Genomic DNA, 12,967 nt, shown 5'->3' with positions numbered 1-12,967 from the left:
TCGTGCTTCTCCTTCGGTAGAAAATGAATACCGTGGCCAGTAATACACAACTCTTTTTCCAAGGTCCGTTGGAGCACGTCCCAAAAGAAGACGGCGTCTTAGCAGTCGATAAAGACATGTTCAGTAGTTTCGGGCTGCTTACAAAGCAGACAGTTCACAGACCATGGGACAAAAATGCCTTTTCACTCCAGCCACACTTTCACTGGTAAAGTAGATCTATGGAGTTTAAAAAAGAAAGTCTTAGCTGCTGGTGGGACCCACATCTTTTTTACTCGACAAAGGACATCTTGTCCTGGACAATTGTTATACAACATTCGGTGCAAAGGTGTCGGACATAACATATCAAGAAGGTCCCGTGTGAGGCGTTTACGTGCGACACCAGACAGGTATTCAATAGGAAATCGTACCTTGAGAAAATTAAAGGCGTCAACCACCTCCTTTGGGTACCCTAGGAGCCTCATTGGAGGTTCTTCGTAAGACGAAACAATATAGGTCGGTAGATAAGATGCCAGCTTAGTTTGAATTATGGCCCGAATAAACGGATGTTTCTGATCCCTCAAAAAACAAAACCTAGACACCAGTTGTCTAACAAACAAGTGCGAGAGGCCGATTCCGCCATGACCTACTCGTCTGAAGAGGTTATCACGTCGCAACGGCTGCCATGACGACTTCCAAACAAATATCGCGAAAATTCTGTGAAACCGCTGAATGCTAACCCTGGCACAACGGAGAACTTGCAGGGCATACCATAGTTTTGGAATCAGGAAAATATTGCACACAGTTGCTTTTGTAAAAATTAACAAGTCGCGGTTTGCCCATTTCTCGGTCCGTATTTTCAAGTCTTCAGTTACTTCAGCCCAATACGCATTACTAGCCCGATAATGACGTAAGGGCACTCCAAGGTACTTGCAAGGCGCCTCAGTTGACGTAATGCCTTCAATTTTGGTTGGTTTTGTGGCCCACTCGCTATGCCAAGAACCATTACACTTTCCCCAGTTGATAGAGGCGCCTGTAGCTTCGCAGAATGATCGTGCAATGCAAAGCGCTTCGCCTTACACTTCTCTGATCTCTACAGAATACCGCAAAATCATCCGCGTATGCTAATATCTTAATCTCGGCAGAGTGCATGCTGATCCCATGGCAGTTTTTACTGGCAATAATTCTTAAGCAGAAGGGTTCGAGGTATAGACCAAATAATAAGGCAGACATAGGACAGCCCTGCCGCACGGAGGACGCGACGGGGATGCGTCGTGTTGTAGCGTTATTAATTATCAAGCGCGCATAGCATCCAGCAACTGACATCTTTACTGCTTCTAATATAACTTTCCAAACACCCACATGAGATAAAATGTCAAAAAGAAATTCATGACCTACACGATCCAATGCTTTTTCGAGATCTATTTGTATAATTGCAACTTGACCTTGTCTGTCTGTACAAACATCTAAAACGCTCGTGCCACATGAACATTTCGCTGTATCGACCTCCATTTAATTCGCCATTTTTGGTGTTCTCCCATCAATTCACTCACGACGCCCTGTAGACGACTTGCGATCACTTTGGCGAAAATTTTATAATCGACATTACACAAGGTAATTGGCCTATAATCAGATACTTGCCTAAGCTTGGCGTCAACATCAGATTTAGGTATAAGTACCGTAAACGTCCTCAGAAAAGAAAGCGGCAAAGCTTTACTCTGATATCCCTCCTGAATAACCTCATACAGTAGAGGGCATATAACATCCTTATACTTTTTGTATAATTCTGAAGTTATTCCGTCTGGGCCGCGAGTTTTACAAGAGGAGAGCCCATCTATTGCAGAATCTAATTCCTGCATCGTTATTGGTTCTTCAAGTTTTTCTGTCACCTCGGTTGGTAATCGCGGAATTTCCTTTATAAACGTGTCAGGGAACTCTGCGTTGCTAGATAACACTTTTTTGCTGAAAAGATGACTATAGTATTCTGTGAAAGCTGCTTCAATTGATTCTTTATCAGTGCACACAGTACCCTTGTGCTCTATCTCTAATATTTATTTTTTGAGTGCATATTTCTTTTCATCTGCTAAGGCTCGTTTTGTAGGCTGTTCTCCTAGGAGGTGCCTTTCCGCTCTTGCTCGGACAACTGCTCCATGGTAGCGTTCCTCATGGAACCGCTCGATTTCGCAATTGATGCTCTCTATATCTTTCACTCCTTGTCCAGGGTTCTGACACTCAAATGCGCATAAATAACGTAGGTTTTCGTCTAATCTGCGTTGCTCTGAACGAGCGTTAAATTTCAAAGTTGCTGCTCTTTCTATCGCAAGCTGTTTGACTTCTGTCTTAAAAAACTCACACTTTTCAAATACGGAGAAGTTTTTGTGAGCCAGAGTACATTTCATGGCCTCTTTAACACCACTCTCAAAGACTTCGTCGTTTACTAGTTTTGAATTTAGTTTCCAAAGTTCCCAATTAAACTTAGAGGTATTCCGATTCTTTACCCCAATCGTTACGGCAACAAGGCAATGGTCCGAAAAAAAAGGGCTTTACGTTATAGGTATTTAAATTATCTGCCAGCTCTACCGAAATGTATATTCTATCAAATTTGGCGTCCGTTGATTTTTGAAAATATGTGAACTTAAAGGATTGCTGTTTTTACTGTACCGTGGCTACATCTTCCAAGTCAAATCGCTCAGTCATTTCACTCAAGAACTGGGCACTCTTGTCTGGGCGCACAAGCTCATTAGACCTATCAGACGGTTTGCAGACACAATTAAAGTCACCCATTAACACAATTATTTTGTCGTTTGTAAATGTTGTTTGCCTGACCTAGCCTTATTTGACAATTTGTGTTAAAACGTTGTGACGTTCTTCACATCGCCGCGTGCGTGGTTGAGTGCCAAGCACCTGGCTCACACGCAGAGGTCTTCAATTCCTGCTGGCCACGCGCAACTTTCATTAATTTATTAGATTAAGGGTTTCTAGTGAGTTCGAGAAGCTTCTCGTTTGTTCCGGGTGGAATGATCGAAGACTGGACATTCTAGTTCGAATGTTCGAGAATCCCATGTGTATGCAAAGGGCGCTTCGCGTGGCTCTACAGGGTTAGTTTTTAGCTAACGCTCGATTTTGCTACTCCGCCGACATCGACGCTCGCTGACGACACCTGTTATTTTCTTCTTTCAAAACCGTTATTTTCAATTAAACCGAAACAGAACTCTAACCGAAATCAAACATTTCATACTAAACCTGAACCGAAACGGAACCGTAATCTGATGTGGCGGTTACCGATTCATTGGAAACGTTTCGGCGTAATAAAATGCGAGCCGCGCCTTCATGGGTGGCGGCGCGAAGTCAATTAAATATTCGCGACGGTGGCATCACTTGCCCAGTTTTAAATAAACAAACCCTTGTTTCAATTAAGCAGTATATTATTAAGTCTGGAGGCAACATACACAGTCTTTGCCGGTGACTTCAATCTCCCAAATATAAACTGGTTCTCGTTTCAGCCAATCATCCAGACTAAATCTGTTATTTATTCTGCTTTCCGTGAAATGGCCATTGCCCACTCCTTATATCAGTTTGCTCAAACTCCAACAAGACTGGGTCCGAACAGGGCTAATCTGTTAGATTTTTTTTTTTTTTTTTTGCAATGACCCCAATCTTGTTTCCTCCGTCAATGAGATACCGGGAATAAGCGATCATGATGTTGTCGTTACAAGAATGTCCTGTAATGTTATACAACGGCGCAGTGCACAACCACGCAATGTGTTTTTGTTATGAAAGAGGCGACTACGTAACGCTATCTCGTGAACTGGATTCGTTTTTTCCTGTATTCCAATCGCATAGCTCAAACTTGGATATGAATTCTGCCTGGAATTTTATTTAAACAAAAATTTTGTCTTTGACACAGGCATACATTCCATCACGCATCATAACAGGAAAAAGAAGGAACGATAAGCCCTGGATGAATAGGGGAATTCGAACTGTGATAAACCAAAAGGATCGTTTGTTCAGTAGGTATTGCCGTTTGCAAGAACCTAGATTATATTCCTAAATGAAGGAGTTAGGCAAAATCATAACAAAAGAAATACGCAAGCCGCAAAATAAATATGTAGACACTCTACCCGACAAACTGAAAAGAAATCCTAAAGAGGTCTGGAAATACGTCAGAAACAAGAAAACTCCTAGCATCGCTATCCCCGATGTCATAGATGGTGTCAATTACGGAACGAACCTAATGAGCAAGGCTGAAACTTTTAATCTTTATTTTCAATCAGTTTTCACTCAGCCGGTCAACCCGGCAGATTAGAATACCGACAACAAACGTAGTTACACAAATGTATAACATCGACTTCTAGGAGAGTGGCATATCGTTATTGCAAAAGATCAAAGTGAGCAGTGCCCCAGACCCAGATTGTATTTCCAGCTTCATTCTAAAAAACTATGTTGTTTCTATTTCCCCTTATCTAACCGTGTTGTTTAAACAGTCTTTTGAACAGAGCGAATTTCCTCTTGACTGGAAAAGCGCCAACGTGGTCCCAGTACGTAAAAGTGGAGATAAAACTAGCACGTGCAACTACAGGCCTATTTCTTTAACAAAGTTTTCTTGTAAAATGCTAGAGCACATCATTTACTCAAATTTAATCAATCATCTACAAAATAATCTATTTTTTTCTCCTATGCAGCATGGTTTCAGAGCGGGATTTTTTTGCAATAAGCAATTAGTAGAGTTCACCCATGAACTCTCTTTTTCAATTAACAATGGTTTCCAAGTCGATTGTGTCTTTTTGGACTTTCGGAAGGTTTTTGCCTCGGTATCTCATACTTTGTTATTACAAAAGATGGCAGCTGTTAAGATTTCGGATTCACTTTTAACCTAGCTTGAGGCTTATCTTGTTGGAAGGAAGCAATGCGTAGTTCTAGACGGTGTGAGCTCGTCAAATGTTATAGTGTTTTATCAGGTGTTCCGCAAGGATCGGTGTTGGGCTCCCTTCTCTTTTTAGTGTACATAAATGATCTTGCTGGTCATCTTTCTAGCCACGTCCGACTGTATGCTGATGATTGTTGTATGTACCGTGATATCACGTGTGAGGCTGACTCCCAAATACTCCAAGACGATCTCGATTCTGTGATGTCATGGTGTCAAACATGGAATATGACCTTGAATTTGCACAAATCTAACGTAGTCAGATTTTCTAACAAAAGACAACCTCCGGCCACAGAATATTTCCTTGGTGTCACACGTTTAACTATTGTAGCTGAATATAAGTATATGGGAGTTTTATTTTCTAGTAACTTGTCATGTAATGCTCATGTTCATTATTTGTCATCTAAGGCCAGCCGCACATTAAACTTTCTGAGACGCAATTTTAGTCAGGCACCTACTAACCTTAAAGAAACATTGTACATATCGAATGTACGTCCCATTTTGGAATATGCATGTGCCGCATGGGGGGATTTGCATACCCGTCACACCATTGAACAACTCGAACGTATTCAGAAACGGGCAGCTCGGTTTGTCTCCGGTAATTATGATTTCTCTAAAAGATCATCTGAAATACGCTGCAACCTGGGATGGCCTCTGTTGGAAGACAGACGAAGGTACCTTGGGCTCACTTTATTTTTCAACATACTAAACGGTAGAACCGGCATCGAGAAAGAACGTTATATTAAGGAGCCCAGTTATGTGTCGCCGCGTACAGATCATCACTTAAAAGGACGTGAATATAGATGCAGCATTAACGTATTTAAGCGCTCGTTTTATCCACGAACGATACACGAATGGAACAATTTTGCCAGCTCAGGTCATCTCTGCGGCTCCTTCCTCCTTTCCTACTGCCCTAAATCACTTACTGTTGGAATAATTTTTCATTTTGCTCTTCTAATAGTGCCAGTCACTATACTTTGTTTTCATATATTGTACAAAGTGTATTTTTCTCTTAAAATGTCATATCCACTATTTCTGCACCACACTAGTTCTTGTGTATCTCTATATTTATCGTTTGCTATTGTTTTGTATTGCCTTACCCCCCTACAATAATGCCCAGAACTGGCCGATGTAGGTATTCGAATAAATAAATAAATAAACGGCAGCGACGACATGGAGACAGCTCAATAATAGGGAGTTTTAGAATAGCGCACGCTAAAGCTTTGCGCACGCAAAGAATAGCGTCGTCGCCACTGCGCATGCTCCGAACGCAAACCAGTTTTTGCGATTTGCGTGCGCAATTTTAGCGTGCGCTATTTCTCAGAAATAGCGTGCGTACGCAAAGAGTATTTGCGCTTCTCCAAGGAGGATTCGTGATGAGAAGTTGGCTAAAGCGAAGACGAGCAGAGTTAAAAAAAATGGCGGCTTCCAGGATTATGCTGGCGGCTACTTTGGCGGCGTCGTGAGTGCGACGTCGGCGGCTTCCTCGCGACTGCGATTTTCAATACTGGAGGACATTGTACTCGGTTTGGCAACGATCATCGGGCAACTGGATGCTTGTGACGCGAAAGAACATTTCTCGGTGAAGGTACGATGTGCGAAGGTCAGCACACGAGACCTCTCTTGCCGAGGCGACGCAAGCGGACACGACCGGTCAATCGCTCGCGTCGCATTCTCATGTTTAAACAAATCTGAAATGGTACTCTGGACCAAAAAACTTGTTTTTTTTTTTCTTCTAAAGTTACAGCATTTCGTGTGTGAAAAAAAATTGTGATTGTATCTTGGTGGCGTCGCAAGCGCAAGATGCTTGTGCTTTTGCGTCGCGACGGAGAAACGCTATTCTAAAACTCTCTCGCGTCGCGTGCGCTAACGCAAGCGCTAAATTTAGCGCTAGCGTGCGCTAAAATTGCGTACGTTATTCTAAAACTGCCTATTAATGCAACAAATAAGTATATTTCACGCCTATGTTCAGCACAAATAGGGCGTAGGCAAGTCGACGTGGAGGCGTACATTTGTATACTTTGTTTCACCTAACGACGGACCGTAAAAGACGCTACGAGCCCCAGGAGCCAATTGATAGCTTGGAGGGCGTCACGTGTCCATCCGGCTGGGCGGAGCGACGGGGGGGGGGGGGGGGGGGGGGGGCGCTAAGTCACGAGATTAACCGCGAACTACGGATTGGCCCGTGTCGCTTCTTGCGTCCATCGCGGTACGGCGCAAAGTGAAAGGGAGTATTACAGACTATGGGGCCATAGAGATCGTACATACTAACTCTAGAGGAAAAGGTCCGCCATTTTCCCATACATTCTGGCTGCCGCAAGCGGCGGATCATGCAGGCAGACCCTCGGGGTCCCAAACACGGTTACATCATCAGAGCAGTTTCGTGAACTTCAACAATTCACGAACTTACCGGTGGAAAGATATTCGCGTTCCTTTCGAAGCTTTCTTTTTGCACTTTTTGCATAGCGCGCAGATGTACGGCCTCGCGTTAACACTAAACTAAACCATATACCCGGCTTCGCCGGTGGGGCGCGGCTGGGCGTGGTTGAGGAATACGAAACTGCGCAACCACCAGATTTCCGAAATTTCGACAGAAGGGAAGTTAATGCAGCGTAATGACTTTATTGCTTTTTATAAGCGTTAGAATAGCTCAGAATTTAGTTTACAACGTTAAATTATCACTGTTTATGTTGCTGAGAGTTTTCACTCTTCGCGTTTACCATGGCAACGTTGCTTTCTTTCTCTCGTGTTCTGTCGCTCTCTTTTGCGATCGTTCACTCGGGACCCCGGGTGTCGGCGCACGGGATTTGCCACTCCTCCTCACCCACCTTTACCCCCCTGTGTGGGGCCGAGAGGCTAAAGAGCTATTTGTGCGCGCGCGTGTGTCTGTTCTTTTCTTGCTTCTAAACCATATTCCTCAAGGAAAGACAAAGCAAACATAAACGTGAAAATAAAAACAAAAAGTTTACGGCTGTCGGCGCGTTTGTTCCGCGGTGGCGAAGTCTGAAGGCACGAAGTGTCGTGCTCGTCGTGCCGCGACGAGCACGACACTGCGGCGCCGGTAGCCGGAACGCCAGTCGCCCAAAGCCCTGGACGCTGCTTGAAGTATAATTTGGTGTGTGTGTGTGTGTGTGTGTGTGTGTGTGTGTGTGTATGTGTGTGTGTGTGTGTGTGCGTGCGTGTGCGTGTGTGTGTGTGTGTGTGTGTGTGTGCGTGCGTGCGTGCGTGCGCGCGCGCGCGTGTGTGACTGTGTGTGTGTGTGTGCGTTTTCTAGAAACAGGAAGACGCCTGTTGTATTTATTTTTCCTTTTTTGTTTTAATCGTCTCTCGACGGGTCTTTGCTGTCTATCTCCTCTTCAACTCAGTCATTGCAACTCGTTCGGGCGTGCGGTGTGGGTGCCGTTTCGACCTGGACGATCATCGTACCGGCGTGTCGTCGTGTAGCAGTACTGCATGATATCCGTCAAAGACCCCACGCTAGCAATCGTACTGCACTGCATAAATTTTTCATCTACAGTAGGTAACAATGTCGCCATTATCTGTCAGACTAAACTCCTGCTCTCTAAACAGCCACTAATTTGTATTTTTGTGGGTGGTTTGCGAGTACGGTGCGTGCTACCATTACGGTGTCACTGTGCGTGCTGGCTGATTGACTTTATACATGTGATTACTATACTTTTGTATGCTTTGGAACTGTTTCCAAGCGCACGTATAGCCACGTTATTTTCATTGAACGGTGTTTGCTTTAAACATTTAAGATCTCAAAATAGAGTTAAGCATCCGTTTGTTTTACTGTCTTCATTTCTGCAGCGCGGCTTCTGACGACCTAATTGTTTTTAATGCACGTGACGCCGTGTTGAAGTAACCTTTTCTTTTCTAACAATGGGAGCTTTAGACTTCCTTTTTTGAACCGGTATAAACTGGCTCGCGCTCGATGGAAGCGGTAACCGGACCATTATTTCAAAAGCATCACTGAACCAGAACCGAACCGGAACAAAACTCAATGCTACTCATCCCGAACAGAACCGGAATAATGACCGGTTCGACTCGCAACGCTCACATTTTAAGGCAGGTTCCATAATATGCTGCTATACTCCCTTATGCTGGCGCTGTGTTCCGAATGCACTTTGTCAGCTGTTTTCTATTCTTGCCGCAGTGTGTGGAGATTTGGGGCAGGTAACCGCGGCGTCGCTTCTAACAGCGCACTAGCGGAGCTGTTGTGCAAGAATTCGAAGCAGAGAGCAAGGTAGCTCCTTCTTGCGCCACGCATGAACTAAACATTTTCAAGGTCTTATCTAACAAACAACACGCTAACCACGTATATGTTGTGGGTATACGGCCTGTTTGCAAGAAAATGGGTGGTTTTGATGTTTGGCGCGTGCTGTGATTCGCGATCCTTTTGCGCTTGATGGCACGATCGACGTCTAGCATCAAGTACCAAGTGCTTCGTGCGACAACCCTTCGGCTTAGTAAAATGAATGATTTGAGGAAGCTTTGCATATTTTTGCAGTCGTATCCGACTTCGGGAGTTGTACTTTCCTGGGAAAGTACACGCACGGGCTTTTTTTAGAGTGCACCACTCTAAAAAAAGCCCGTGTGTCTACTTTCCCGCACAACACTCGGAGAGCCAATCACCGCAGCGTACGGAGGCAGCTCAGCGAATGACGATGCCGAAACATATGTTTAGACCAAAAAAAACAACGTCTGAGTTGTGACATAAAGCAATGCAAGCGTAACGTTTTTGCATTGCTTAATGTCACAACTCAGACGGCGTGTTTTGGTCAAAACATATGTTTCGGCATCGTAATTCGCTGAGCTGCTTCCGTAAGTTATTGTGATTTGCTCTCCGAGCGTTGTGCGGGAAAGAAGACGTACGGGCTTTTTTTAGAGTGCATGATGCCATTCTACACATGCCTTGTTTTTGAATGCGAACCCTTAGTTTAATACTGAATTATCCTTAACAGCATCGCTAAGTAGGCACCTTAGATAAAGAACGTATCATTTGAGATGTGCAATGTAATAATTTTCCAGGAAAATCATGCATTGCACCAGTGGAATGAGTGAGGACATACCAACTGCGATCATTTTTAAACTGTTTTACGTATAGACGACTGCAGGAAGGACGTTCAAGCCGCTGCAAGAATTATGCTCACGAAAAACGCACTTGCGATTGCAAGCTTGCCCAAGATACATTTGCGTGCGTGCTGCATTCAACATAAAAAGGAAATAAATTGCACCAATCTTTATTGATTGACTCCGTGTTGTAGAGATGTGGCAGGGAAAATTTTCATTTTATCTTCCGATATGTTCCTCCTGCCTGAAACTCCAAAGGCACCCCGCCGTCGCTCGAGAGCTTGTAGAGAATTTGAGCAAACTGTTACGATAAGCAGGGTACGATAACCAGGGTTGGAAAATACTTTAAGTACATTGTACTTAAAGAACTACTTCAAGTAAGTTTAAAAAATTAGTACTTTACTTGAAGTGCATTCTCTAAGTATGAACTTGTACTTTACTTAAAGTATTTTTTTTTTCTGGTACTTCCCCAGGAAAGTACAACTCCCGACTTCAAAATACATTCCCTAAATTTGGTCTCATTAAATTTGTGCCACAAAGGGATGATTTATGAAGAAATGAATGCCCTATAAGTTTATTATGCTAAATAAAACGTGCCCCCCCCCCCCCCAAAAAAAAAAAAAAATTAAAAAATAAATTACACATTTTCGAACGCTCATTTTCCTCCCAAACGAAGCGCTAGCGGTCCGATCCGTATGCCAAATTGTGAGCGGTAAGCATTATATTGTTCAAAAGTTATAAGTGATTTTCTGAAAAATTTTAATAGGAAATGGGGCAAATTTTTGCCCGTTGGCGTTAACTGGCGCCATTGATTATTCGAGAGCTCTGTCGGCTGCCATTTTCCCATTGAAAGTTAAAAAAAAAAAAAACTTAAAACTTTTGAATAAAATAACGGTTACTGCTGAAACTTTGACATCTGGATCGGAGTGCTAGCGGTACATTTGGACGGAGAGTGAGCGTTTGGGGATGCGTAGTTTATTTTTGAGGTGAAAATACCTCGTAATTTTCGGGGGACACAATGTAGTTCTTCTGCGAGAGTAAAACAACCATACTCTGTGGTCACTTGACTTTAACCAATATTCTCCGCCATTTGCGAAAACAATTGGTGCCCCCCGATTACCCGGTCAATGCATAACAGTTTAAAAACAAAAACATTGTATACATAGAGAGGGGAACGAAATGGCATAATGAACGATGGTATTAAAAAGTACTTGTATTTTACTTTGAAAGTACTAAATCGTATTTACAGTAGTTTACTTCTAGTACATTGCTCCCGGTGTACTTACTACATTGCTTGAAGTACATAACCTCTAATTTACATTGTACTTTACTTCAAGTACCTTTTTAGATGTACTTTACCCAGCACTGACAATACCTAAATTCCGGTGCGAACTACCGAATCTCCGTATACCGTACCAGGTTCAGAGACCAGCTTTAGCAAACCGAAGTCAGATTACGATAAACGCTGCGAAATCACATGATGCTGAGTGATGACAGCTTGAAGCGCATTGAAGCGAATGTTTTTTTTAGCTTAACTTAGCAGTATTTATGTCAAATGAATCTTGTACAGGCAAACGAGTCATGTAGGTATCTTTCCCGTATATTTTACGATTAGACAGTCAGCGGTGTTTGGAGCCGTAATGTGGTGTCCCGAGGCGTTTTTATATCACTGACGTTATTGTGTATAAAGTGATAGAAAAATGAGAGGCTTGATTTCAGGTCACGCCTCTGTTAATCCGAGCAAGCGCGTGCTATTACAAGGAAACTCCACGGGCCGTACGCCATACGTGCTCGCATAGATTGAAAAGCTATTATTGTATTCTTACAGGAACGCTAAGGAAAAACAACCTCGAGGGTTCGCTTCGTGGTGAAGGGTGTGAGGAGTCGGCCAAATCCCTTGAAACCTTTTACGACCGCCCTAACCCATCAATCATCGCAGAGTAAGTAAAAAAAACAAAAACAAAAACAGCATTTTTAGCATTTTTTAAATCTTGATTTCCCAGAACCTCTCTTTACAAATTATTCTAACAGGGAGAAGTGGCTTTGACCGAATAATTTGTTGAAGCAGATCTGATTGTTAGAGGTTAACGCGCTGGTAGAAACGACACCAAAACATTAAACACAAGGGCGCACACCGAAAATCGGACGACACATCTTTCGTCCGATTTCCGGTATCTCAACTCTCCCGTCCCCTCCAGGAAACTCTAAAAAGAACCGACGTCTTCCTTGAGACTGCAGGGAGTTACGTCCGCAATCGTTTGACAGCGGTCATTCGTTGGGTGGTCGTTGATGCGGTATGCGGGTGTCACCTTCAACGCCCGGAAGGAAGACGGAGAGACCTCAGGAAGGGAGAGGACGTGAAGGACCTCGGCAGCGACCCGAGAAACCACAGAAAACGTGAGTCAAGTGAGCCGGATTCGGGGGTGACCCGAAGCTGCGGTCTCCCGGCAAAGACCCGAAGAAACTACCGACACTGCTCAGTTGAACACGATACACCGGCTACGGTTTTTGGCACATCGACCATTTGACGACGAGGGGTCATCTCCACGTCGTCAAACGGTCACCTGGAGCAAAACCTAACCTATTTGCAACTCGAGCCCACCTCTCGCCTTCTCAACGGTGGCAGGAGCTATCGGCCTTTTTGCTGCTGTCACCGCACGGTTCTAATAGACGTGTTCGTGCATCATGCAGTTTAAACGGAAAAAGCGAGTACGTTAAAAGAGAAATTATTGCGTTTGCAAATTTTAAAAATCAATATACTAATTTCTTAACGCACTGCGCCAACATCTCCGCCACCTGTGATATGCTCCTGTCGCGACCGCTTCGTATTTGTAGCCAAATAAATTAATTTTAGCATACTGACGAACGTCAGTGAGCAGGCGCATGAGAAATCCTGGAGAATCTATCCAACACGGTAACGGTTTGCTATAGTCCCTACTATCTCGGGCGCTGAACGTGACGTACCGGAACTGTGGTCACCATCATGAAGAATGT

Source organism: Ixodes scapularis, unplaced genomic scaffold, assembly GCF_016920785.2.
Source record: "Ixodes scapularis isolate PalLabHiFi unplaced genomic scaffold, ASM1692078v2 PGA_scaffold9__187_contigs__length_104089568, whole genome shotgun sequence".
Classification (NCBI taxonomy): domain Eukaryota; kingdom Metazoa; phylum Arthropoda; class Arachnida; order Ixodida; family Ixodidae; genus Ixodes; species Ixodes scapularis.
This window is presented reverse-complemented; position numbering follows the sequence as displayed.